General features: G+C 53.3%; 2 protein-coding genes, 1 pseudogene and 1 gene segment (V, D, J or C); all 4 read right to left on the reverse strand.

The window, feature by feature from the left end:
* Nucleotides 1-27,560, reverse strand: part of LOC120386421 (immunoglobulin lambda-1 light chain-like) — a 459,811-nt gene that overhangs the window by 125,172 nt on the left and 307,079 nt on the right. The window lies entirely within an intron of this gene.
* The window catches only part of LOC120386422 (immunoglobulin lambda-1 light chain-like), a 482,696-nt gene that overhangs the window by 92,199 nt on the left and 362,937 nt on the right, over nt 1-27,560 (reverse strand). The gene's annotated exons all lie outside the window — the stretch shown is intronic.
* LOC120386423 overlaps nt 1-27,560 on the reverse strand; it is a 309,162-nt gene that overhangs the window by 70,044 nt on the left and 211,558 nt on the right.
* Nucleotides 9,000-13,118, reverse strand: LOC120386270 (annotated as a pseudogene).

Consider the following 27,560-nt stretch of genomic DNA (forward strand, 5'->3'; position numbering starts at 1 on the left):
GAGAGGCAACCCCAGCACCATCTGGAAGGAGGGTCCCAACTATGGGAAGGTTTCCCTCTGCTCCCATTGATTGCTCTGCTTCCCTGGACCTTTCATCCTCCTCAACAGCGCAGGGGCTGTCTGAGCGGAGGTGGGACAATTCTACAGTGTCCCAGAAAGCCTCATCAACATAGCTCTCTGCCTCTCTTAGTTCCTCCAGTTCAGCCAGCCTGGCCTCCAAAGTCAGTACGTGGTCTCTGAGGGCCAGGAGCTCCTTGCATCAACTGCACACATACGCCACCCGCCCACAGGGCAGGTAATCATACATGCTGCACTCAGTGCAATAAACTGGATAGTCCCCGCTCTGCTGCTGGGCTTCTGTCTGCATTGTCTCCTAGTTAATGAAAGGTTGTTTAAAGCAAGAATGCTATTAAACGTTCCCCTTTGATGACTAGATGTTTGTGTCTCACTTCCCCATCTGGCTGTGTCACTGTGAGCAGTGCTACTGTCTCTGTCCCACACCTGACAGTAATAATCAGCCTCGTCCTGCGCCTGGACTCCAGTGATGGTTAACGTGGCCGTGTTCCCGGAGTTGGCCCCAGAGAATCGATCAGGGATTCCAGAGGGTCTGCTGCTATCCTCATATATAACGAGTAGTGGGGCACTGCCAGGTTTCTGTTGGTACCAGTGCACGTACTTGCCCCCAATGTTGTTTCCCGAACAGGTGAGTTGAGCCTTTTGCCCTAGAGACACAGACACTGAAGGCGGCTGAGTCAGCATGTACTGGGCGAGCGAACCTGCAACAGGAGGAGAAAACATGGGGATAAAATCAATATTTCAAAAGCTAACACACCATAGGCTGTGCAGGAACCTGAGGAAGAGAAAAACCCCTGAATAAAGAGATGGAGAAAAACTCTCCTGCTTATAATACCTGAGCAGTAAGTGAGCAGCACGAGGAGCAGAGGGGCCCAGGCCATGGTGGGAATCCAGACGAGCTCGGCTTCCTGAGGCAAACGGGTCTGTGGCTGGAACCCTCAGAGTCTCTCTTAATCCTCCAGAGCTGGAGAACGGCCCCTTCATGCAAATCTGCTCCCTGCTCACTGGCTGCTGCTGCCTTTCACTCCCCAAGAGCACAGGGACCCAGGGCAGAGTCTCTCTGCATAAATCCCTTCAGTCTAGCTCGTCCCAGAGGTGAGGAGCTCCCAATGGGTTTGGTCTGCTCAGAAAGTCAAGTGCAGAGCCATCTTCACAGAAGTCTCCAACTTTATCTGCCTGGGACCTCAAATTAAACTGTGGTTTCTTCTCATGCCCCCAGGCCACAATTGTTTTCAGAGTCATGCCACCATTTTCGGTCATTGCAGGAAGAAATGCTGGCCAGTTTTGGGGTGATCATTTCTGGGGTGCTGGATGCGTGGCTGCTGTTGGATTGGGGCTGGTGTGGGGGCTGCTTACAGAGGGGGAGCTGGATGGGGGGTGCTGTTATATGGGGACTGGAATTGGGCTAGTTTTGGAGAGGGGGCTGGATGGGCGGTTGCTGGTGGATGGGGACTGGTGTTGGTGCTGGGAACGGAGTGGGGGCTGGATGAGGGCAGTTGATATTCGCAGACCTTACATCAATCCCCTGGTGCGCAGGACTGTCCCGATTTGACGCACAAACTCCCTATTCCACGGGGCTGGCTGGGCCTGGCTCCTCACTCTGGGAACTGGAACCTGGCCCCTAGTGAGCGGGTCACAGCCCTGCTCAGGTCTGGCCCGGCCGCCCCACGGGAATGAGGGAGGAGCTGCTGGTTCATCTTTTCTTTGTGCCTTTCAGCCGTCGTGCCAAGTGCGATGGCCCCGTTTATTCCTGGCAGCCCTCGCACAGCGTCCTTTGTTATTGCGCAGAGTGTGAGTGTTTGTGGGCTGGAGCCGGAGGGGTCTGGTGCTGGGCGCTGACAGCCCCTGACTCTGAGCGTGTGGCACACGCACCTCACCCAACACCCAGGGCTGGTGCACACCGGCCCTCACAGCCCCTCCCTGCAGTGGGGTCGGCTCCCACTGATTGATATCGCCCCCTAGTGGCCAGCGTCGCACTTGCCATGATCCCATCCCTGACTCACCAGGGCTGTAGGTAACATCACTAGCCAGTCCCTTCCAGCATTCACCCTCTTCCGTTAAGGATGTTCCACACTAACCAGGCTGATCAGGCCCCTTAGAGACAACTACAGACAGACCCAAGAATTGTTTTGTTTTCCATTTGCAAGGAAAAATGAAGCTTATCTAGGGGGTGAGGGGCTCCCAAAGTGCTGTGTCTGCTCAGACCGTTACATTCAGAGCACTCCCCCTGCAGCGAGGAGTCTCCAACGTTCCCCACTCGGCATTGCAAACCTAGCTGGGTTTCTTGCCATGACCCTGACCCACAATGTTTATGGCTGCAAGAAACCCTGGCTGGTTTGGGGCTGTGTGTGGGATGTGTCGGCTGCTGGCTGTTTAGGTGTCACTGGCAGGTGTGGCTGCTGCAGGCTGATGGCTCGTGGAGTGAGTGGCTGCTGCCTGGGCTCTGGGGTTGTGCTTGACTGGGGCTGGGTCTGGCCAGGATGGTGCTGCTGGGTGGCTGTGGGGGGCTATTGGAGCATGCTGCTAGGGGAGGCCCTGCTGGAGAGGGTGGGGCTGAGACCCTTCTGCACTGCACACTCCTGGACGGCTGTTCTTATTTTCTAACCTAAATGAACCCAAAGTTATGGAGACAGATATGAGTCAATGAAGCCAGCAGAGTATCAGAAACCTGGAAAAATCTCTGCCTAGATGGGCTCAGGTGTTTGGTTACAAGCAGAGGTGGTTCAAAAGTTTTGGATTTTTTTTAAGCGGAATTTTTTTATTGTTGCTTTAAACAATCAAACACAGCAAGCAGCAAATATTTGGCCACACACTTCTGAAACCTCAAACCATGTTCAGGTTTTGGCAGACTAATTTCAGCTTTTCAATTTAAAAAACCACAACAAATTTTGAAGGAAAGCAGACATTGTCCATGATTTTTTTCTGCTTTTTAAACCCCCCTAGTTTTCGATCCAGAAAAAGTTTTGATGGAAAATATTTGTCCAACTCTTTTAATGAGCTTTAGTGCCTTTTAGCACTAGCTGATGCTGAGAACCAGTGATACCTTGTAAAGAAGTTTTCTCAAAACTGGGTTTGTGCCGAAATGCGGAAGGTTTATTTTTCCCAGGGGCGCCCGTGAGGGGGAGCAAGTGGGGCAATTTGCCGTGGGCCCCGCAAGGGCCCCCATGAGAATATAGTATTGCAATTTTTTTATAGAAGGGGCCCCCAAAATGTATTTTCCCCAGGCCCCCTGAATTCTCTGGGCGGGCCTGTCATGGTCTAGGTGAGCCCCCTCCCCACCGGGTAAGCGAAGCGTGGTGGGCGGGGAGTGTCAGGAACAGTAAGAGCAGCACCAGCCCCACCTCTGGCCAGTCTGTGACTGGCCAAAACCAGCCGGGTCCAATTTGTGCGTTGCTTCGGTTGGACGGAAACTGCACCTTTTACTGAATAAATTATTTGTCTGAAATGTTTGGTGCAGCTCTAGTTACGTGGAACCCACTTTGCTTTCGATGCCCCAGGCTGCACCCAGAGGGGACCCTCAGCAAACCCTCTTTCGGGGGTGAGATCCCCCCTGGAGCGCTCAATCCCTGCTCTGCACAACTCCAGTACGGCAGGAGCACATCGACCACCCTCTGGACACTCGTTAATGGCATCACTGCCGTGCTTACCCCACGCCCTTGGGAATTTGATTCAAAGAAGAGCAGCTGGTGGGCTACTGAGTAACCTGGCCACCTCCTGAGAGGCAGGGGGGTGTCCCCTCGCCCTTTCCTCAGCACCCCCTGGGCTTCTCAGTAGCAATGGCTGCATGGCCGGGGCAGGAGCCACCCATGTGAGAGCTGTCTGCTGGGGGACTTTCCAGTGCTCAGAATGGGCCTCTCAATTCACTGGAATGTAAAGCCTGGAGCCTGTGCCAGGGGAGGGAGGACTCAGCCCTTTCCCATCCCAGGATTTACTACGGAGACAAACTGTGAGCCCAGGCTGCCGAGAAGGGTTTGTGGTCAGATGAAATAAGAAGCCTCCATCCCCAGCTCAGAAATGGCCCCTCACGCTGTCACAGAAAGAATGAGAATAAATGATCCCCCGCATCAACGGGCAGTTTTGGCCTCACTTCCCCATCTGGCTGTGTCACTGTGAGCAGTGCTACTGTCACTATCCCACACCTGACAGTAATAATCAGCCTCATCCTGTGCCTGGACTCCAGTGATAGTTAATGTGGCTGTTTTACCGGAGCTGGCCCCAGAGAATCGCTCCGGGATTCCGGAGGGTCTCTCACTATCCTTATATATAACAAGTACGGGGGCACGGCCAGGTTTCTGCTGGTACCAGCTCACATACTGTTTGTCAACTTTTTCTCCTGTGCAGGTGAGTTGAGCATTTTGCCCTGGAGACACAGACACTGAAGGCGGCTGGGTCAGCACGTACTGGGCGAGAGAACCTGCAAGAGGAGGAGAAAACATGGGAATAAAATCATGATGATGAAAGCTCTCAGCCAACAGCCTGAGGACAATGGGAGAAATGGCTCTAAAATCAAAGTCCTCTTTGACTGAAAGACCGAGATAAGCTCCTTCCCCACCCCTCGCAGTACCTGAGCAGTAAGTGAGCAGCGTGAGGAGCAGAGGAGCCCAGGCCATGGTGGGAATCCAGACGAGCTCGGCTTCCTGAGGCAAACGGGTCTGTGGCTGGGACGCTCCGATTCTCTCTTAAACCCCTAGCGCTGGAGAATGGTCCCTCCATGCAAATCGGTTACCTGCTCACTGGCTGCTGCTGGCACCTCCCTCCCCTCAGAGACAGCAACTGACAGACCCAAGAATTGTTTTGTTTTCCATTTGCAAGGAAAAATGAAGCTTATCTTGGGGGTGAGGGGCTCCTCAAGTTTTGTGTCTGCTCAGATCGTTACATTCAGAGCACTGCCCCTGGAGCGAGGAGTCTCCAACGTTCCCCCCTGGGCATTGCAAACCTAGCTGGGTTTCTTGCCATGACCGTGACTCACAATGTTTATGGCTGCAAGAAACCCTGGCTGGTTTGGGGCTGTGTGGGATGTGTCGGCTGCTGGCTGTTTAGGTGTCACTGGCAGGTGTGGCTGCTGCAGGCTGATGGCTTGTGGAGTGAGTGGCTGCTGCCTGGGCTCTGGGGTTGTGCTTGATTGGGGCTGGGACTGGCCAGGATGGTGCTGCTGGGTGGCTGTGGGGGGCTATTGGCGCATGCTGCTAGGGGAGGCCCTGCTGGGAAGGGTGGGACTGAGACCCTTCTGCACTCCTGGTGGGGAGGCAACTGGCTCCTGACTGCTCCCCTTTCAGTGGTACTTCCTTGCAGCAGGCCAGTGTGGCCAGGGCGAGGGGAACGTTTACCCCCCCTGAGTTACAGCAGCCTCTGGGTTTTGGTGACCTTGTCGTGACCCTCCGAGCACTCCCAACAAGACTGCCAGTCGGAGAACCCCTGCCCCAGAGACCAGGGAGCAGAGGGGGCAGCTGGGAAGTTGGAATCCAAACAAGGTTCTCTAGGGTCCCTTGTCCAGATGATGTGAGCGCTGGTGGGGAATAAAAAGCCCCAAAGCCCAGAGATCTCTCTAGCCCAGCAGTGTGTAGCCTGACACCTGTTACTCTGCCCTAGTACAGACTCTGAGCTCCAGTACTGTGAGGGTGAAGAGCACCCCCTGGTGGTCAGTGCTGCTGTTACTAAGATTATTCTGACGGGGGTTTCACAAAAGCTAGAGACCCTCCATGCTGAGCTCATCACAAAGTGGGCCCCTACTCACTGTCTCTCACAGCTGCAGGGAACATCACTGTACAGTTGTTTCCAGCATTCATGTTGTTTCTTTTCAGGGTGGTGTTCTCTGTGCTGGCTGCACTGATCAGCTCATCAGGCTGCTCACACCTTTGGAAGGGATTTCCCAGGGATTTCTGAAATTGCACCTGCCTAGATTAAGACTAATGCGACCCAAGCTAGGGAAGTCACCTCCTCCTAGCTGGTTTGCTATTGTTGCCTCTTCCCGTGACACTAATGGCCTGTTCTGACCCCAGGGGCACCCGGGGTGAGCGGTAGTGGATTCTGGGGCCGTGCAGGCCAGCTCTGCAGTGGAGGGTCGATCAGTGACACGCACCCCGGGTATTCGGGTTGCCAATTTTGGTGGGCCGTATTCCTGGAGGTTTCATCCCATGATATAATCTTTATTAAAGATTAATCTTTAGCTCCTCGAGAAATTAGGAAACTCCTGGAGGGTTAGCAGCCCTACCAGGTACGTTCTCAGTGGAATTTCTGTCATTCCCACGTACATCAGTCAGAATGTCATTCCTGGGTAGGCTGATGCTTCCCTGTGAATATTTAAGGAAACAGCCCTGCTCCATCACCCAGCCCAGGGGCCTGTCTTACATTGGAAAGCTCAGCATCTCCCTTCCCCCACTTTGCTGCAGGCCCTTGGCAAGATCTTTGGGGCCCTGAATGGGGATGTCTCAGGAGGGTGTTACCAGAGTGGCAGCTTCCTCTGCCTGTTCTGAGGCTGAAGGGGATGGAGACTCTTAGTCAGCAGAGAGTTCCTGTCCTGCACAAGGAAATGGAGGCGAGAGACTGGACTGAGCAGTCACATGGTCCATGGAGTGAGCTGGGACAAGTTGTCGTCCCCTCTTCCCTGAGTAAAGAGAGAGAATGTGGAGGGGGAAGGGCAGAGCTCTTAGAATTCACCAATCGATTACAATTCTCTGAGAGTGTCAACAAGCACGAGGACAAGGGTGAGCCAGTGGATATAATGTACTTGGACTTTCAGAAAGTCTTTGATAAGTTCTTACTGCAAAGGCTATTAAACAAAGTAAGCCAGGGGATAGGAGGGAAGGTCCTTGCCTGAATCAGTAACTGCTTAAAAGATAGGAAACAAAGAGTAGGAAAAAATGGTCAGTTTTCAGAGTGCGGAGAGGCAGATATCGTACGCCTGTGTTAGATGGATGAAAACAGCGCCTGTTTTCAAGTTTCCGTGGAAACGATTTTCAGCAAATAGGATCAGCGCGAGTTCTTGGTCTCATGTGCTACGGCTCAGCGAAAGCCGGCTTCGCCAGGGCCACAAATTCTCTCCACATCAGGTAATATGCACTGTAGGACCAAGCTCTCCAGTGCCTTGAAGCACACTGACAGTAATGATATGGGACGATAGCTTGATGCTTGACTTGGGTCCTTTCCAGGCTTTAGGAGGCCAATGTTTTTTGCGGTGTGCCATATCTTTGGTGGCCTCCCTTCACTGATGACCCTGGTGACGAATTTCACAACCCAAAGCCGCATATGGGGTCCAAGGTTTTCAGGAATTCTGGAGAGATGGTGTCATAGCCCGCAACTGTTCCACACTTGATGCTACCCAGTGTCTGTTCCGGCTGTTACGGTGAATGGTTCTGGACAGCTTTTGATCTGGTGTACACGTTTAAACAAACGCCATTCATTCCTCACTTCTCTTCGCACCTGTTTCTCCAAAGGTGCTCTGGCCACTTTCAGGAGGTGTCTGGAAACCTGGCTGGGTGTCACTGAGGGTGGGCAGAGTGCAGGTGGCTGCTGCGCTGCTCCAAGGCATCAGTGCTGACTCCAACACTTGCAGCTGGAGCAGGTAAAGCTCATCCTTTCGGTCATCTCCTCCCATCTGGCTCAGCGAGCAGTGTCCAACGATTCAATCAGATGGTCAGCGACATCTGGGTCACCAGATACCTCACACTGCTCGAGCAAGGCAGCGCTCTCCTTGTCGAGACAGGAGATGTAGACCAGGTGGCAACCACGTGGGATGGCTCTGCAGGCTGCTTTGTAGATAGCACCACAGAAGCGACGGTAGGTCTCATATACCAAGCAATGCTGGGCTGGTGTTTTCACCACTCTCTTCTCTAGCGCTCTCCGGTATTTTACCCAGTCGGCCTTTCAGAAGCTCCACCTCTTCTATTTGAGACTCTTGATACCTGGGAGCTGTATCCCGATATGGATCCGGTATAAAGAGGAGCAACAAAAATGGTTTGAGTTATTGATCAGCTTCCATCTGAGGTGAGATTAAAAAGACTGGGATTGTTTATCTTGGAAAAGAGATGGGGGTATGATATAGGTCCATAAAATCATGACTGGTGTGGAGAAAGTCAATAAGTGTTATTTACCCTGTCCCATAACAATTGAACCAGGGGTCACCCAATGAAATTACTAGGCAGCAGATTTAAAAGAAACCTAAGTGAGTACTTCTTCACACAACGCCCAATCAGCCTGCGGAATTTGTTGCCAGGGGATGTTGTGAAGGCCAAAAGAATAACCGGGTTTGTAAAAGAACTAGGTAAGTTCATGGAGGATAGGTCCATCAGTGTCTATTAGTCGAGATGGTGATGGATGCAGTTCAGAGTCCATATGGGGGAGAAGATGAGTGCTTGGAGATGACAGAGCAATGGGTACCCCAGGGCTGTCTGCTTTCTCCAATCCTGTTCAACCTTTACATCAATGTCCTGCCAACAATGGAGTCACAAAGTTCATTTACTCAGACAACCCTCTGGACACTTGGTAACGGCATCACTGCCGTGTTTACCCCACTCCCCTGAGGATTCGATTCAGAAGAAGAGCAGCTGGTGGGCTACTGAGTCACCTGGCCACCTCCTGAGAGGCAGGGGTGTGGCACCGGCTCTCGCTTTCCTCAGGCCCCCCAGGGTCTCAGTAGCAATGGCTGCATGGCCGGGGCAGGAGCCACCCACACAAGAGCTGTCTGCTGGGGGACTTTCCAGTGCTCAGAATGGGCCTCTCCTCTCACTGGAGCGCAGAACCTGGAGCCTGTGCCAGGAGAGGGAGGACGCAGCCCTTTTCCACCCCAGGGCTTACTACAGAGACAAACTGTGAGCCCAGGCTGCCAAGAAGGGTTTGTGGGCAGATGAAATAAGAAGCCTCCATTCCCAGCTCAGAAATGGCCCCTCATGCTGTCACAGAAAGAATGAGAATAAATGATCTCCGCATCAACGGGCAGTTTTGGCCTCACTTCCCCATCTGGCTGTGTCACTGTGAGCAGTGCTACTATCACTATCCCACACCTGACAGTAATAATCAGCCTCGTCCTGCGCCTGGACTCCAGTGATGGTTAATGTGGCTGTTTTACCGGAGCTGGTCCCAGAGAATCGCTCTGGGATTCCGGAGGGTCTCTCACTATCTGCATATATAACGAGTACGGGGGCACGGCCCAGTTTCTGCTGGTACCAGTGCACACTCTGTTCATCAACTTTTTCCCCTGTGCAGGTGAGTTGAGCATTTTGCCCTGGAGACACAGACACTGAAGGCGGCTGGGTCAGCACGTACTGGGCGAGAGAACCTGCAACAGGAGGAGAAAACATGAGAATAAAATCATGATGATTAAAGCTCTGGGCCAGCAGCCTGGTGGGGAACCAATGGAGGAAATGGCTCTAAAATCAACGACCCCCTTTGATTGAAAGACTGAGATAAGCCCCCCTCCCGCTTCCAGACTCCTTGCACCTGAGCAGTAAGTGAGCAGCGTGAGGAGCAGAGGGACCCAGGCCATGGTGGGAATCCAGACGAGCTCGGCTTCCTGAGGCAAACGGGTCTGTGGCTGGGACCCTCCGATTCCCTCTTAAACCCTCAAAGCTGGAGAACGGCCCCTTCATGCAAATCAGCTCCCTGCTCATTGGCTGCTTCTGGCACCTCCCTCCCCTCAGAAACAGCTACTGACAGACCCAAGAATTGTTTTGTTTTTTTCCATTTGCAAGGAAAAATGAAGCGTATCTTGGGGGTGAGGGGCTCCGAAGTGCTGTGTCGGCTCAGACCGTTACCGTTCAGAGCACTCCCCCTGGAGCGAGGAGTCTCCAATGTTGTCTGCTTGGCATTGCAAAGCTAGCTGGGTTTCTTGCCATGATCCTGACCCACAAGTTTTGCAACTGCAAGAAACTATGGCTTGTTTGGGGCTGTGTTTGGTGTGATGGCTTTTGAGACTTGCTGGCGGTGCAGGTTATGCAGGTGTCTCTGAGAGGTGTGTAGGGTGACCAGACAGCAAGTGTAAAAAATTGGGATGGGGGTGGGGAGTAATAGGAGCCTATATAAGAAAAAGCCCCCAAAATCGGGACTGTCCCTATAAAATTGCGACCTCTGGTCACCCTAGAGGTGTGGCTGGTGTGGACTGATGGCGTCTGGGATTAGCAGCTGCTGCCTGGGGCGTGGTGTTGGCATGGGGCTTGGGAGTGGACAATATGGCTGCCACTGGGTGGTGGACGTGTGGCTGGGTGGTTTTGGTGCTCTTGGAAGATGCTGCTGAGGGACTTACTGCTGGAAAGGGATGGGGGAGGGGCTGAAACCCTTCTGTGCTGCACCCTGCTCACGGGAAGCTCATGGAAAGGTGGTGAGGAACTAGCTAAGGATACTGTGCGCCATGGGTCCTGTGGTGAGCGAGGCAGCTGGCTCCTGACGGCTTTTAGTGGCTTTCCCTGCAGAAGGACGTGGTGTGGGCAGCGGGACGGGAATGTGGCAGCAGAAGAGGGAGAGAACTTCTGCTTCTCTCCCCTTAGCTTCCTCCAGGGTCACATTAGAAAGGGGAAAGCTGTTGCGATATGAGAAACCTGATGCCCAGGGATGTCTCTATCCCAGCAGTTTGTAGCCTGAGACCTGTGCTCGGCTGCACTAATCCAGACGCCCAGCTCCAGTACTGGGTAGATGACGAGCTCCCCCTAGTGGTCAATGTTGCTATTACTATGATCAGTCCTTCCAGCGTTTCACAAGAGCTCGGGGCCTGCATGCTGAGCTCATGGGAACTCTGGTCCCTACTGACTGTCTCACAGCTCCAGGGAATCACCGGTGTACAGTTATTTCCAACATTCACGTTGTTCCTTTTCAGAGTGTTTGTTCTTCTGTGGACTGATCACGTCACCAGCCTGCTCACATCTGCGGAAGGGATTTCCCCGCTACTTAGGCACTTGCACCTGCCTTGATGGGGAGTGATACAGCCCAAGAGAGGGAAGCCGCCCCCTCCCAGTAGGTATTTGTATTTTTGCCTCTTTTAATAATACTAGTGTCCCTTTTCTGACACCAGTGTCAGCCCTTTGTGATGCAGGGGAGATGTTTGGGCCTTGCAGGCCAGCTCCCCAGTGGAGGGGCAATCAGTGACATGGAGTCTGGGTATATTCTGTGTGTAGCTCAGTTTATTTCCACATATCCTGGTTCTGGAATGGAGAAGCAAGGTGAGCCCTTCTCCCAGGAATCTCAGCCCAACACCACTGCCAGGGGGCCAGGAAACAACTCTGCCTCAAAAACTGACTCTGATCAGAGCCCTGGCAGACAGCAAACTCCCCTGCAGCTCCCACAGCTCCCTCTCGCCTTGTTTGCTCAAAATACCACAAACATTTCTTCCAAGCCTAAAAGTCACTCACACTAAGGCTCTGTCTACACTGGCACTTTCCTCATTAAAACCTTTGTTGCTCTGAGGTGTGAAAAAAACACCCCTCTGAATGACCAAAGTTTTAATGACAAAAAGCACCCGTGTGAACAGCACTTCATCTGCGGGAGACACTCTCCCAGCAACGAGTTGCTACCCCTGGTCTGGTGGTTTTATTTTGTTGCCGGGAGAGCTCTCTCCCATGCCAAAGAGCGACTACACTGTGCAGCTTACACCGGCGTGGCTGCAGCCACTCTCTGGAAGCAGGGGCGGCTCTAGACATTTCGCCACCCCAAGCACGATGGCAGACCGTTGGGGGCGCTCTGCCGGTCGCAGGTCCCGTGGCTATGGTGGACCTCCCTCCTCAGGCGTGCCTGTGGAGGGTCCGCTGGTCCCGTGTCTTTGGTGGACCTCCCGCAGGTGGACCTTTCACCGAAGCTGTGGGACCAGCAGACCCTCCGCAGGCATGCCGCCGAAGGCTGTCTGCCTGCCGCCCTCCCGGCGACTGGCAGAGCGCCCCCCCCCCCCCCCCGTGGCGTGCTGGGGCCTGGAGCCGCCCCTATCTGTAAGCTGCACACTGTAGACATCGCCTAAGAAAACAACTTGGGAGACTGTGTAACAGCAGGAGCTGGGCAGGGCAAAGCAGCTTTGATGGCTGGAAGCCTCCTAACTCTGGAGATGTAAATGGGGATGTCGTATGAGGCTTAACCAGACCTGAAAGCTCCCCCTGCCTGGAGGGGATGGTGACCCATAGACCCTTTCAGGACAGAGGCCAGGTCCTGCAGGAGATGGAGGAAGGAGTGGGGGAAAAGCCATTAACGCAAAGCACAGAGGGAGCCAAGAAGAATTGTCCTCCCTCTTCCCCATGAACAGAGATAGAAGGAGGGAGAAGGGCAGAGATGTCCCACCCAGCTCCCCACAGAGTCAGCGTGAGGAGAGAGCAGGAAGGCTGGCGAGGAGCTGCATTGCCCCTGCAAAGAGAACAAGAGAAACAGGACAAGAGCGAACCCTGCCTCAGAGTGGGGACGGAGCTTCGCTGTGAAGATCAAACATTGGTGTGATGTGTTAGAGGGGAGACCAAACGCGGCAGCTCCTGCAATTCCTGCTGGGCCCAGGCTGGGGAGGGAGGTTTTGTCTCACTTCCTTCTGACTGTGTCACAGTGACAAGCATCACCGTGCCATATATTACAGTAATAATCAGCATCATCCTCGGCCAGGGCCCCGGAGATGGTCAGATAACCGGTGTTACTGGCCGTGTCTTTGGAACCAGAGAAGCGAGCAGGGACCCCGGAGCCCTGGTACTTGTCAGAATCTGACTTGTATCTCAGCAGGTATCGTGGAGAATTCCCAGGTTGCTGCTGGTACCAGCGTCACGTCATAGTCACTGATGCTGTTCCGCTGCTGACGGTGCAAGAGAGTTTCACGGTGTTTCCTGGGGACACTGACACTGAAGGCGGCTGAGTCACCACTGGCTGGGAACTGGACCCTGGAAAATATTGTAGAGACCTGTCAACTCCTCCCTGCCAATCCCTGGTTGCTGTTGACACAGTTTGTACATTGGCCTCAGCAGCAACTTTAAAGTGTATGTAACCCGCTCCCCCTGTTCTCACCTGTGCACCACGTCCCCAGCAGGAGGATGAGAGGAGCCCAGAGCATGGTGAGGAGATTTCAGGCTTTTGGGAGAAAAACAGCCAGATCCACTGAGGCGGCCTGACAGTATCTGCCCCTTAAATTGATCCTCCTGGGGGAGATGTTTGCAAGCTCCACCTTTATGCTAATCTGCTCTTATCTTACTGGTTCTTATGTTCATAGGGAGAGATGCCATGTGGGAGGAGAGATGAGTTATAGCCCAATAAAATGAAAACATGATGTGTTCATGTTAACAGTGTCCCCAAGCAGCCAAGAGATCATCTCTGAATCGCACCAATGCTGCCTCACATACCGTGAGCGTCCCACTCCCGTGGAGTCCATGGGATTGAGCCGAGCAGGTGCATGGGGGAAGGTGAGGAGCAGAGACGTAAACATCAGATCCCTTCAGCCCAGTGGTACAAGGAGAGAAACTGGTTCCCACTTGGGTCTCTGGCCAGTCACAGAGACGCAACCAAGTAGGAGAGAGCACAAGAGGGATGTTACCAAACGCAGACCTCCCATCTCTTCATACCTGACCAGTCCATGTTGCGTGATTAACCCCCACCCCACCCCAGCGACATGCAATATCCAGACCTGCCCAGTGCAGCTCCTGTGCAGGACGAGCTTTTCACACTGCAGGGCCCCTCTGACCGTTTCTTGGAAGTCAAACCCGTGCAGGACGCAGCAGAGTGGTTTTGAGGCACTGAGAACTCACACACAGCTGAGTGACTTTGCAAAACCTTTGAGCCTCCCCCAAGCCCATCTTGAATGGAAACCCTCTGGCTAAAGCTGATCCCAGGGCAGATTGACGTGATGGTGACTGGGTGGCTCTGAAGTACTTGTGCCGACCATGTTGCTCTGCTCAGCGGGTGGCACCGGCCTGTGGACTGTATCTCCGTGCTCAACCAGACATTTCATTACTGTATCCCAGCCAAACGCTGCCCTAGGCTGGACCATGGACCCGTTCTCTCTTCCTTATGAATGAAATGCTGCCCCTTGCAGGAAATGGCACCTTCACGAGGAGCCCTTGCAGCGCATCTGAGCAGTTGAGACATGGAGGTTGTTATGTAAGTGAGCCCCGCTGGGAAGTCTATGGGGCCACTGAATTATTAACCTACTGTGCAATTCTTTGCAATCAAATACACCTAGAATACCACCTTTGGGCACGTGTCCATGTTATTCAATAGCACAGACAATTAACTGGCTGAAATAAAACTCATTACACTGAGATAATGCCTCTCCCCCCCACACACTTTGAGCAAAAATACAACACGGGGCCTTGTTTGTGACTCAGGATCTGTAGGACCAACAAGGGCCATGTATGCCAACATTGAAGATTCCCACTGAAAGCACGTTGCCCTCAGCCCCAGGCTAGGGACTGCAGATGGCAGTGAATCCATCCGATCCCAGCAGCCACAGGTGAACACAGGCAGAGTGGCACTTCCTTGTTGAATCAAGGCCAAAAGCAATTGGTTTTTAAAGCTGATTTTTCAAATGCACATGAGATGGCTGAGATTTTCCAAGCAGTGCCAAGGCATCAGCCAGACAGTCATAGTAAGGTGCACTGCAGTGAAAATTTAACCCGCAGCAACACGTGTAGGGAATCTGATTTCATTTACTAATGCAAAATCTACATTTACAACTTACAACACAACCACTTATATACCCTGCCTAGTGAGATCTTTGAATTATTGTTTGCATGCTGCATCCAGTTCTACTTGTCTGTGCTGCATTTTAGAGTTAAGATGCCATTGAGATGAATGGGACAGTTCACACCTCCTTAGCAAGGTCTTTGCAGGCAGTCTCTTACAGACTCAGGGCTTGGCTACACTTGCGAGTTACAGCACAATAAAGAAGCCCTGGGTGCACTAGCTCACTACCTGTCCACACTGGTAAGGCACGTAGAACGCTCTGACTCAGCGGCTACAGCGCTACTGGTACTCCACCTCGGCAAGTGGAATAACGTTTGCTGTGCCCCCTCTCTGTGGATGAGGTGTTGCATTACTGCGCTCTGATCAGCCTCTGAAACTTCCCATAATCCTCTTAAATCAAGAGGCCACTCTTGTCATTGTTTTGAATCACTGTAGGAATGCGGATATGCTGTATGAAAGCTCCATTTCTGACAGCTGGGAATGCTCTGTGTGTGAGAGAGAGGTGGGGTGGGAGGAAAGGTCTGCTGCTGTCTGAACTTACAAGACAGCCTGCTGACATGCTCTCAGCCCCCACAAAACCCTCTCTCTCCCCCCACATACACAACACACTCCCTGTCACACTCTACACCAACCCACCCCATTTGAAAAGCATGTTGCTGTCACTTGCATGCTGGGAGAGGTGCCCATAATGCAGCATTCCCAATGCCGCTGCAAGTGCCGCAAGTGCCGCCAGTGTGCAAGCAGCTGTCAGTGTGGACAGATTGCAGCGCTTTCCCTACTATGCTCTCCAAAGGCTGGTTTAACTCACAGCACTCTACATCTGCAAGTGTAGCCACGCCCTCAGGCAGGCAACACTGCATCCAGTCTGTAATCTTTAGGGTGACCAGACGTCCCGATTTTATCAGGACTGTCCCGATATTTGCTTGTTTGTCCCGCGTCCCGACCGATGTTCAGTCGGGACACTGGACGGACAAACAAACAATTTTGCCCTCCGCTCTGGCGCACAGGTGGAGCCCGGAGGGGCTCTCGCCCCCCCCCTGACCCCTCCTTCCCCCATTAGATCCCTCCCCAAATCCCTGCCCCCAGCCTCGCCCCCTCACTGCCCCATTGGATCCCGAGCTGGGCCTGGGGAGGAGACACCCCCGTGCAGCAGCCTGGGCACACGGGCCATGGCCGGATGGGGCCAGGAGCGCTGCAGTGCTCCAGCCCTGCAGCCCGTGGGGCAGCGCGGTGGGTCCGGGGGCAGCGCGGCCCGGGGGCGTGGGCCGCTGGAGACATGCGGCAGAGGGGGGCTGCGGGGGCAAGACTTGTCCCAGGTGGGGCGGCCGGCGGACAGGGGCAAGGAGCCAGTCGGGGTCCCCCGAACCCATAAACTTCCCTGTCACTGCCAGGAAGGAGCCGCTGGAGTACAGCCGAGCGGGAGAGGTGCGGGGCTCCCCACCGGCAGCGAGACGTGCCACATGTGCCTGGGGCGGGTTGGGGGGCAGGAGGCTCCGTGGGAGGGCAGCGTGCGCTGCCGGGTGCTGTGTGCGATCCCATGGCGCCCCTGTGAAACTGCTGGGTTTTTATTTGTTTTTAGTTTTATTTCCCAGCCACCTTTTATTTGTTTTTTCTCAACCACTCACGTCCCGATATTTAAACACTCTGATCTGGTCACCCTAGTAATCTTGGTAGCTGGTCCCACTGCTTATAGTGCAGGAGGATTACATAAGTGTTTCCTGGGGTCCTTGAGGCTGTGTCTACACTGCAGAGGTTTGTCGCCAAAAGTTATACCACTTTAATTAAAGCGCTTTAATTAAACTGCGGTTGCATGTCCACACTATGCATCTTATGTCGGTGGAGTGCATCTGCCACACTAGCAGCTCTTGCAGCGACATAGAGAGCAGTGCATGGTGGGTAGCAATCAAATTGTGCAACTGGCTGTAGGGTGCTATGGGAAGGGTTTGCAATGCCTGATGGGGCAGGTACGGCATCACATGATGCAGGTTTCTCAATCCCATTGTTCCATGGGCATCCAACTAGATTGCCAGCCACTTTTCAACTGAAATGTGTGTGCAGGGAGGAGTGTGTGTGTGTGTGTGTGTGTGAGAGAGAGAGAGTGTATATTGGGGGCAAGTGAATGTGTCGGCATGCTGTCTCATAAGTTCAGACAGCTGCTGGCCCAGAAACACCATGGGGCCCTTCCTTTGCGCCAAGCACACTAGGTGTGGGGCGGGCTGGCAGGCTCAACCAGGCAGGATCCAAGTGTGAAGGGCTCAGTGTCAGTGGATCCAGGTGTGGGGTGAGAGGATTCTGTGTGGGACAATCTGGGTGCAGGAAGCTCAGTGTGGGGTCTAGGTGTTGGGGATCTGAATGCACAGGCTTGGGAGATCAAGGTGCAGGGGCAATGGATTCTGCAGGGGCGTCCGAGTGAAGGGGGTTGGGGAGCGGTGGAGGGGTCGAGGTGGGGGGGTCGCAGCCGGGGAGTCTGGGTGGAGGTAGATGGGGGTCAGTGGCATGGCGGTCTGGATGTGGGGGCTCAGGATGCAGGGGTGGGGCTCATCAGGGTCAGGGTTTGAGTGGGGGTGGTCCGGGTGCAGGAGTGGAGGAGAGGAGTTTGGGTATGGAATTCTAGGTGAGTTTTGGGTGCATGGGGTGAGGCTTGGTGGGTGTTCCTGGGTGTGGAAGGCCCGAATGCATGGGGGTTGGGCAAATGGGGGTCCAGCTCCCCGTACAGTGACCCCTCCCCCCGCAGCTGAGGAGCGATGGGGACAGGAAGCAGGGGAGGATCCAAGACTAGCAGTTGATCCTGGTTCAGGGTAGGAGCCACTGGTTGGGTTGTTGCAAGTCCTGTGGTGATTTACTTCTCCGTTGGCTGCTCCAGGTACCTGAAATGGTGTACCTGTGCTGCTAGGGAGTAGTGCATGACTGAGCTTGCAGCTTCCATTTGCTTCCCTGTTAGAAAGTCATTTTTCTGCAGGGAAGCAAAGAAATCTATGGAGACGTGAATTCTGTGCATGCACTCTGGCGCAGAATTCCCCCAGGAGTTACATCATTCTGCACCCTTCTGCAGCTTGTGGAAGATCAGCACCCCCTAGTGGTCAATGTCACACACACCCTGATACTGTTCCTTCGCAGGCTGCTCTTCTTAACTGTGTCAACCAGGTTGATCATGCCATCAACTTGGAGATCACTGTCCAGCCTTGGCCTGTTACCGAGTGAGGGGCGTCCTTATTCAATGGCAACAACAGAAGAGGTACAGAGTTCAGAGCTGTAACAGAGCCAGAAATGAGTTTAATTCTTGTTTCACCCTGTAACAAGAATGAGGAGGAGACCCCATTGCTCTCTGCATCAGCCTTTTGATTTGGAAGCCTCTGGGGAAAACTTGGTGCCACTGAAGTCATGGGGATTTTGCCAGTGACTTCCATGGGGCCAGGATTCTCCCCCTTGTAGGGAAATGAGATTGCTCCCAGGGGTCACTAAGGAAACAAACTGTGAGCCCAGGCTGCTGAGAAGAGTTTGTGGGAAGATGAAATAAGAAGCCTCCATCCCCAGCTTGGAAATGGCCCCTCACGCTGTCACAAAAAGAATGAGAATAAATGATCCCCCGTGTCAACGGGCAGTTTTTGCCTCACTTCCCCTTCTGGCTGTGTCACTGTGAGCAGTGCTACTATCACTATCCCACACCTGACAGTAATAATCAGCCTCGTCCTGCGCCTGGATTCCAGTGATGGTTAATGTGGCTGTTTTACCAGAGCTGGCCCCAGAGAATCGCTCAGGGATTCCAGAGGGTCTCTCACTATCCTTATATATAACGAGTACGGGGGCCCGGCCCGGTTTCTGCTGGTACCAGTGCACATAGTATTTGTCAAACTTTTCTCCTGTGCAGGTGAGTTGAGCATTTTGCCCCAGAGACACAGACACTGTAGGCGGCTGGGTCAGCACATACTGGGCGAGAGAACCTGCAAGAGGAGGAGAAAACATGGGGATAAAATGATGATGATTAAAGCTCTCATCCAGCAGCCTGGGGAAGCAGTGGGAGAAATGGCTCTAAAATCAAAGTCCCCTTTGATAGAAAGAGTGAGATAAGCCCCCCACCCCCATCTCTGCACCTGAGCAGTAAGTGAGCAGTGTGAGGAGCAGAGGGGTCCAGGCCATGGTGGGAATCCAGACGAGCTCGGCTTCCTGAAGCAAATGGGTCTGTGGCTGGGACCTTCCGATTCTCTATTAAACCCCCAGCGCTGGAGAATGGCCCCTTCATGCAAATCTGCTTCCTGCTCACTGGCTGCTGCTGGCACCTCCCTCCCCTCAGATGCAGCAACTGACAGACCCAAGAATTGTTTTGTTTTCCATTTGCAAGGAAAAATGAAGCTCATCTTGGGGGTGAGGGGCTCCCAAAGGGCTGTGTCTGCTCAGACCGTTACCGTTCAGAGCACTGCCCCTGGAGCGAGGAGTCTCCAACGTTCCCCCCTGGGCATTGCAAACCTAGTTGGGTTTCTTGCCATGACCCTGACTCACAATGTTTATGGCTGCAAAAAACCCTGGCTGGTTTGGGGCTGTGTGTGGGATGTGTCGGCTGCTGGCTGTTTAGGTGTCACTGGCAGGTGTGGCTGCTGCAGGCTGATGGCTCGTGGAGTGAGTGGCTGCTGCCTGGGCTCTGGGGTTGTGCTTGATTGGGGCTGGGACTGGCCGGGATGGTGCTGCTGGGTGGCTGTGGGGGGCTATTGGAGCATGCTGCTAGGGGAGGCCCTGCTGGAGAGGGTGGGGCTGAGACCCTTCTGCACTGCACACTCCTGGAGGGGAGCCCCACTGAAAGACAGCGAGGAACCAGCCAATGACCACGGTGAACAATGGGGGCCATGGGGATCAAGGCAGCTGGCCCCTGACTGCTCCCCTTTCAGTGGTACTTCCCTGCAGCAGGCCAGTGTGGGCAGGGCGAGGGGAACGAACGCTAACCCCCCCCTGAGTTACAGCAGCCTCTGGGTTTTGGTGACCTTGTCGTGAGCCTCCCAGCAAGACTGCGGGTCGAAGAACCCCTGCCCCAGAGACCAGGGAGCAGAGGGGGCAGCTGGGGAGTTGGAATCCAAACAGGCTTCTCTAGGGTCCCTAGTCCAGATGATGTGAGCGCTGCTGGGGAATAAAAAGCCCCAAAGCCCAGAGATCTCTCTAGCCCAGCAGTGTGTAGCCTGACTCGCGTTACACTGCCCTAGTACAGAGTCTGAGCTCCAGCACTGTGAGGGTGAAGAGCACCCCCTGGTGGTCAGTGCTGCTGTTACTAAGATTATTCTAATGGGGGTTTCACAAAAGCTAGAGACCCTCCATGCTGAGCTCATCACAAAGTGGGCCCCTACTCTGTCTCTCACAGCTGCAGGAACATCACGTACAGTTGTTTCCAGCATTCATGTTGTTCCTTTTCAGGGTATTCTTCTCTGTGCTGGCTGCACTGATCACAGCATCAGCCTGCTCATATTTTTGGAAGGGATTACCCAGGGATTCCAGAAGTTGCACCTGCCTAGATTAAGACTAATGCAACCCAAGTTAGGGAAGGCACCTCCTCCTAGCTGGTTTGCTATTGGTGCCTCTTCCTGTGACACTAATGGCCTGTTCTGACCGCAAGGGCACCCGGTGTGAGCAGTAGTGGATGCTGGGGCCGTGCAGGCCAGCTCTGCAGTGGAGGGTCGATCAGTGTGCACCCGGGGATTCAGGTTGCCAATTTTGGTTGGCCGTATTCGTGGAGTTTTCATCCCATGTTATAATCTTTATTAAAGATTAATCTTTAGCTCCTCGAGAAATTAGAAAAATCCTGGAGGGTTAGCAGCCCTACTAGGTACGTTCTGAGCGGAATTTCTATCATTCCCATATACATCAGTCAGAATGTCATTCCTGGGTAGGCTGATGCTTCCCTGTGAATATTTAAGCAAACAGCCCTGCTGCATCACCTGGCCCAGGGGCCTGTCTTACATTGGAAATTTCAGGATTTCCCTTCCTCTTCTTTGCTGCAGGCCTTTGGCAAGATCTCTCGGGCCCTGAATAGGGATGTCTCAGGAGGGTGTTACCAGAGTGGCAGCTTCCTCTGCCCACTCTGAGGCTGAAGGGTCTGGAGACCCTTAGTCAGCAGAGAGTTCCTGTCCTGCACAAGGAAATGGAGGCGAGAGACTGGACTGAGCAGTTCACACGGTCCATGGAGTGAGCTGGGACAAGTTGTCGTCCCCTCTTCCCTGAGTAAAGAGAGAGAATGTGGAGGGGGAAGGGTGGAGCTCTTAGAATTCACCAATCGAGTACAATTCTCTGAGAGTGTCAACAAGCATGTGGACAAGTGTGATCCAGTGGATATAATGTATTTGGTATTTCAGAAATCCTTTCGTAAGTTCTCACCCCAAAGGCTATTAAACAAAGTAAGCCAGGAGATAGGAGGGATGGTCATTGCCTGGATCATTAACTGCTTAAAAGATAGGAAACAAAGAGTAGGAAAAAATGGTCAGTTTTCAGAGTGCGAAGAGGGAGATATCTTTCGCCTGTGTGAGATGGATGAAAACAGCGCCTGTTTTCAAGTTTCCGTGGAAACGATTTTCAGCAAATAGGATCAGCGCGAGTTCTTGGTCTCATGTGCTACGGCTCAGCGAAAGCCGGCTTCGCCAGGGCCACAAATTCTCTCCACATCAGGTAATATGCACTGTAGGACCAAGCTCTCCAGTGCCTTGAAGCACACTGACAGTAATGATATGGGACGATAGCTTGATGCTTGACTTGGGTCCTTTCCAGGCTTTAGGAGGCCAATGTTTTTTGCGGTGTGCCATATCTTTGGTGGCCTCCCTTCACTGATGACCCTGGTGACGAATTTCACAACCCAAAGCCGCATATGGGGTCCAAGGTTTTCAGGAATTCTGGAGATATGGTGTCATAGCCATAACTGTTCCACACTTGATGCTACAGTGTCTGTTCCGGCTGTTACGGTGAATGGTTCTGGACAGCTTTTGATCTGGTGTACACGTTTAAACAAACGCCATTCATTCCTCACTTCTCTTCGCACCTGTTTCTCCAAAGGTGCTCTGGCCACTTTCAGGAGGTGTCTGGAAACCTGGCTGGGTGTCACTGAGGGTGGACAGACTGCAGGTGGCTGCTGCGCTGCTCCAAGGCATCAGTGCTGACTCCAACACTTGCAGCTGGAGCAGGTAAAGCTCATCCTTTCGGTCATCTCCTCCCATCTGGCTCAGCGAGCAGTGTCCAACGATTCAATCAGATGGTCAGCGACATCTGGGTCACCAGATACCTCACACTGCTCGAGCAAGGCAGCGCTCTCCTTGTCGAGACAGGAGATGTAGACCAGGTGGCAACCACGTGGGATGGCTCTGCAGGCTGCTTTGTAGATAGCACCACAGAAGCGACGGTAGGTCTCATATACCAAGCAATGCTGGGCTGGTGTTTTCACCACTCTCTTCTCTAGCGCTCTCCGGTATTTTACCCAGTCGGCCTTTCAGAAGCTCCACCTCTTCTATTTGAGACTCTTGATACCTGGGAGCTGTATCCCGATATGGATCCGGTATAAAGAGGAGCAACAAAAATGGTTTGAGTTATTGATCAGCTTCCATCTGAGGTGAGATTAAAAAGACTGGGATTGTTTATCTTGGAAAAGAGATGGGGGTATGATATAGGTCCATAAAATCATGACTGGTGTGGAGAAAGTCAATAAGTAAGTGTTATTTACCCTGTCCCATAACAATTGAACCAGGGGTCACCCAATGAAATTACTAGGCAGCAGATTTAAAAGAAACCTAAGCGAGTACTTCTTCACACAACGCCCAGTCAGCCTGTGGAATTCGTTGCCAGGGGATGTTGTGAAGGCCAAAAGAATAACCGGGTTTGTAAAAAGAACTAGGTAAGTTCATGGAGGATAGGTCCATCAGTGTCTATTAGTCGAGATGGTGATGGATGCAGTTCAGAGTCCATATGGGGGAGAAGATGAGTGCTTGGAGATGACAGAGCAATGGGTACCCCAGGGCTGTCTGCTTTCTCCAATCCTGTTCAACCTTTACATCAATGTCCTGCCAACAATGGAGTCACAAAGTTCATTTACTCAGACAACCCTCAGGAGAGTTGGTAACGGCATCACTGCCGTATTCATGCCCCTCGCCTGAGGATTTGATTCAGAAGAAGAGCAACTGATGGGCTGCTGAGGAACCTGGCCACCTCCTGAGAGGCAGGGGTGTGTCCCCTCTCCCTTTCCTCAGCACCCCCTGGGGTTCGCAGTAGCCATGCTGGCTTGGCCAAGGCAGGAGCCCACATGAGAGCTGTCTGCTGGGGGACTTTCCAATGCTCAGAATGGGCCTCTCCTCACTGGAGCGCAGAACCTGGAGCCTGTGCCAGGAGAGGAGGACGCAGCCCTTTCCACCCCAGGGCTTACTACAGAGACAAACTGTGAGCCCAGGCTGCCAAGAAGGGTTTGTGGGCAGATGAAATAAGAAGCCTCCATTCCCAGCTCAGAAATGGCCCCTCATGCTGTCACAGAAAGAATGAGAATAAATGATCTCCGCATCAACGGGCAGTTTTGGCCTCACTTCCCCATCTGGCTGTGTCACTGTGAGCAGTGCTACTATCACTATCCCACACCTGACAGTAATAATCAGCCTCGTCCTGCGCCTGGACTCCAGTGATGGTTAATGTGGCTGTTTTACCGGAGCTGGTCCCAGAGAATCGCTCTGGGATTCGGAGGGTCTCTCACTATCTGCATATATAGCAGTGCGGGGCACGGCCCAGTTTCTGCTGGTACCCGTGCACACTCTGTTCATCAACTTTTTCCCCTGTGCAGGTGAGTTGAGCATTTTGCCCTGGAGACACAGACACTGAAGGCGGCTGGGTCAGCACGTACTGGGCGAGAGAACCTGCAACAGGAGGAGAAAACATGAGAATAAAATCATGATGATTAAAGCTCTGGGCCAGCAGCCGGGGGCACCAATGGAGGAAATGGCTCTAAAATCAACGACTTTGATTGAAAGACTGAGATAAGCCCCCTCCCGCTTCCAGACTCCTTGCACCTGAGCAGTAAGTGAGCAGCGTGAGGAGCAGAGGGACCCAGGCCATGGTGGGAATCCAGACGAGCTCGGCTTCCTGAGGCAAACGGGTCTGTGGCTGGGACCCTCCGATTCCCTCTTAAACCCTCAAAGCTGGAGAACGGCCCCTTCATGCAAATCAGCTCCCTGCTCATTGGCTGCTTCTGGCACCTCCCTCCCCTCAGAAACAGCTACTGACAGACCCAAGAATTGTTTTGTTTTTCCATTTGCAAGGAAAAATGAAGCGTATCTTGGGGTGAGGGCTCGAAGTGCTGTGTCGGCTCAGACCGTTACGTTCAGAGCACTCCCCTGGAGCGAGGAGTCTCAATGTTGTCTGCCTGGCATTGCAGAGCGAGCTGGGTTTCTTGCCATGATCCTGACCCACAAGTTTTGCAGCTGCAAGAAACTATGGCTTGTTTGGGGCTGTGTTCGGTGTGATGGCTTTTGAGACTTGCTGGCGGTGCAGGTTATGCAGGTGTCTCTGAAAGGTGTGTAGGGTGACCAGATAGCAAGTGTAAAAATTGGGATGGGGGTGGGAGTAATAGGAGCCTATATAAGAAAAAGCCCCCAAAATCGGGACTGTCCCTATAAAATTGGGACCTCTGGTCACCCTAGAGGTGTGGCTGGTGTGGACTGATGGCGTCTGGGATTAGCAGCTGCTGCCTGGGGCGTGGTGTTGGCATGGGGCTTGGGAGTGGACAATATGGCTGCCGCTGGGTGGTGGACGTACGGCTGGGTGGTCATGGTGCTCTTGGAAGATGCTGCTGAGGGACGTACTGCTAGAATGGGATGGGGGAGGGGCTGAAACCCTTCTGCGCTGCACACTGCTCACGGGACGCTCACTGAAAGATGGTGAAGAACCAGCTAAGGATACTGTGCGCAATGGGGCCCATGGTGAGCGAGGCAGCTGGCTCCTGACGGCTTTTAGTGGCTTTCCCTGCAGAAGGACGTGGTGTGGGCAGCGGGACGGGAATGTGGCAGCAGAAGAGGGAGAGAACTTCTGCTTCTCTCCCCTTAGCTTCCTCCAGGGTCACATTAGAAAGGTGAAAGCTGTTGCGATATGAGAAACCTGATGCCCAGAGATGTCTCTATCCCAGCAGTTTGTAGCCTGAGACCTGTGCACTGCTGCACTAATCCAGACTCCCAGCTCCAGCACTGGGAAGATCAAGAGCTCCCCCTAGTGGTCAATGTTGCTATTACTATGATCCTTCCCGCATTTCACAAGAGCTCAGACACCTACATGCTGAGCTCATGAGAACGCTGCCCCCTACTGGCTGTCTCACAGCTGCAGGGATCACTAGTGTACAGCTGTTTCCAACATTCACGCTGTTCCTTGTCAGGGTGTTTGTTCTTCTCTGGACTGATCACGTCACCAACTGGCTCACATCTGCGGAAGGGATTACCCCGCTACTTAGGCAGTTGCACCTGCCTTGATGGGGAGTGATACAGCCCAAGAGAGAAGCCGCCTCCCAGTAGGTATTTGTATTTTTGCCTCTTTTAATAATACTAGTGTCCCTTTTCTGACACCAGTGTCAGCCCTTTGTGATGCAGGGGAGATGTTTGGGCCTTGCAGGCCAGCTCCCCAGTGGAGGGGCAATCAGTGACATGGAGTCTGGGTATATTCTGTGTGTAGCTCAGTTTATTTCCACATATCCTGGTTCTGGAATGGAGAAGCAAGGTGAGCCCTTCTCCCAGGAATCTCAGCCCAACACCACTGCCAGGGGGCCAGGAAACAACTCTGCCTCAAGAATTGACTCTGATCAGAGCCCTGGCAGACAGCAAACTCCCTGCAGCTCCACAGCTCCCTCGCCTTGTTTGCTCAAAATACCACAAACATTTCTTCCAAGCCTAAAAGTCACTCACACTAAGGCTCTGTCTACACTGGCACTTTCCTCATTAAAACCTTTGTTGCTCTGAGGTGTGAAAAAAACACCCCTCTGAATGACCAAAGTTTTAATGACAAAAAGCACCGGTGTGAACAGCACTTCATCTGCGGGAGACACTCTCCCAGCAACGAGTTGCTACCCCTGGTCTGGTGGTTTTATTTTGTTGCCGGAGAGCTCTCTCCCATGCCAAAGAGCGACTACACTGTGCAGCTTACACCGTGGCTGCAGCCACTCTCTGGAAGCAGGGGCGGCTCTAGACATTTCGCCACCCCAAGCACGATGGCAGACCGTTGGGGCGCTCTGCCGGTCGCAGGTCCCGTGGCTATGGTGGACCTCCCTCCTCAGGCGTGCCTGTGGAGGTCCGCTGGTCCCGTGTCTTTGGTGGACCTCCCGCAGGTGGACCTTTCACGAAGCTGTGGGACCAGCAGACCCTCCGCAGGCATGCCGCCGGCTGTCTGCCTGCCGCCCTCCCGGCGACTGGCAGAGCGCCCCGTGGCGTGCTGGGGCCTGGAGCCGCCCTATCTGTAAGCTGCACACTGTAGACATCACCTAAGAAAACAACTTGGGAGACTGTGTAACAGCACAAGCTGGGCAGGGAGAAGCAGCTTTGATGGCTGGAGGCCTCCTAACTCTGGAGATGTAAATGGGGATGTCGTATGAGGCTTAACCAGACCTGAAAGCTCCCCCTGCCTGGAGGGGATGGTGACCCATAGACCCTTTCAGGACAGAGGCCAGGTCCTGCAGGAGATGGAGGAAGGAGTGGGGGAAAAGCCATTAGCATAAAGCACAGAGGGAGCCAAGAAGAATTGTCCTCCCTCTTCCCCATGAACAGAGATAGAAGGAGGGAGAAGGGCAGAGATGTCCCACCCAGCTCCCCACAGAGTCAGCGTGAGGAGAGAGCAGGAAGGCTGGCGAGGAGCTGCATTGCCCCTGCAAAGAGAACAAGAGAAACAGGACAAGAGCGAACCCTGCCTCAGAGTGGGGACGGAGCTTCGCTGTGAAGATCAAACATTGGTGTGATGTGTTAGAGGGGAGACCAAACGCGGCAGCTCCTGCAATTCCCTGCTGGGCCCAGGCTGGGGGAGGGGAGGTTTTTGTCTCACTTCCCCTTCTGACTGTGTCACAGTGACAAGCATCACCGTGCCATATATTACAGTAATAATCAGCATCATCCTCGGCCAGGGCCCCGGAGATGGTCAGATAACCGGTGTTACTGGCCGTGTCTTTGGAACCAGAGAAGCGAGCAGGGACCCCGGAGCCCTGGTACTTGTCAGAATCTGACTTGTATCTCAGCAGGTATCGTGGAGAATTCCCAGGTTGCTGCTGGTACCAGCGTACGTCATAGTCACTGATGCTGTTCCCGCTGCTGACGGTGCAAGAGAGTTTCACGGTGTTTCCTGGGGACACTGACACTGAAGGCGGCTGAGTCACCACTGGCTGGGAACTGGACCCTGGAAAATATTGTAGAGACCTGTCAACTCCTCCCTGCCAATCCCTGGTTGCTGTTGACACAGTTTGCACAGTGGCTTCAGCAGCAACTTCAATGTGTATTGAACCCGCTCCCCCTGTTCTCACCTGTGCACCACGTCCCCAGTAGGACGATGAGGGGAGCCCAGAGCATGGTGAGGAGATTTCAGGCCTTTGGGGAAAAAACAGCCAAATCCACTGAGAATCCCCCACAGAACCTGCCCCTTAAATTGATCCTCCTGGGGGAGATGTTTGCAAGCTCCACCATTATGCTAATCTGCTCTTATCTTACTGGTTCTTATGTTCATAGGGAGAGATGCCATGTGGGAGGAGAGATGAGTTATAGCCCAATAAAATGAAAACATGATGTGTTCATGTTAACAGTGTCCCCAAGCAGCCAAGAGATCTTCTCTGAATCGCACCAATGCTGCCTCACATACCGTGAGCGTCCCACTCCCGTGGAGTCCATGGGATTGAGCCGAGT

Source organism: Mauremys reevesii, linkage group 18 (assembly GCF_016161935.1).
Source record: "Mauremys reevesii isolate NIE-2019 linkage group 18, ASM1616193v1, whole genome shotgun sequence".
Classification (NCBI taxonomy): Eukaryota; Metazoa; Chordata; order Testudines; family Geoemydidae; genus Mauremys; species Mauremys reevesii.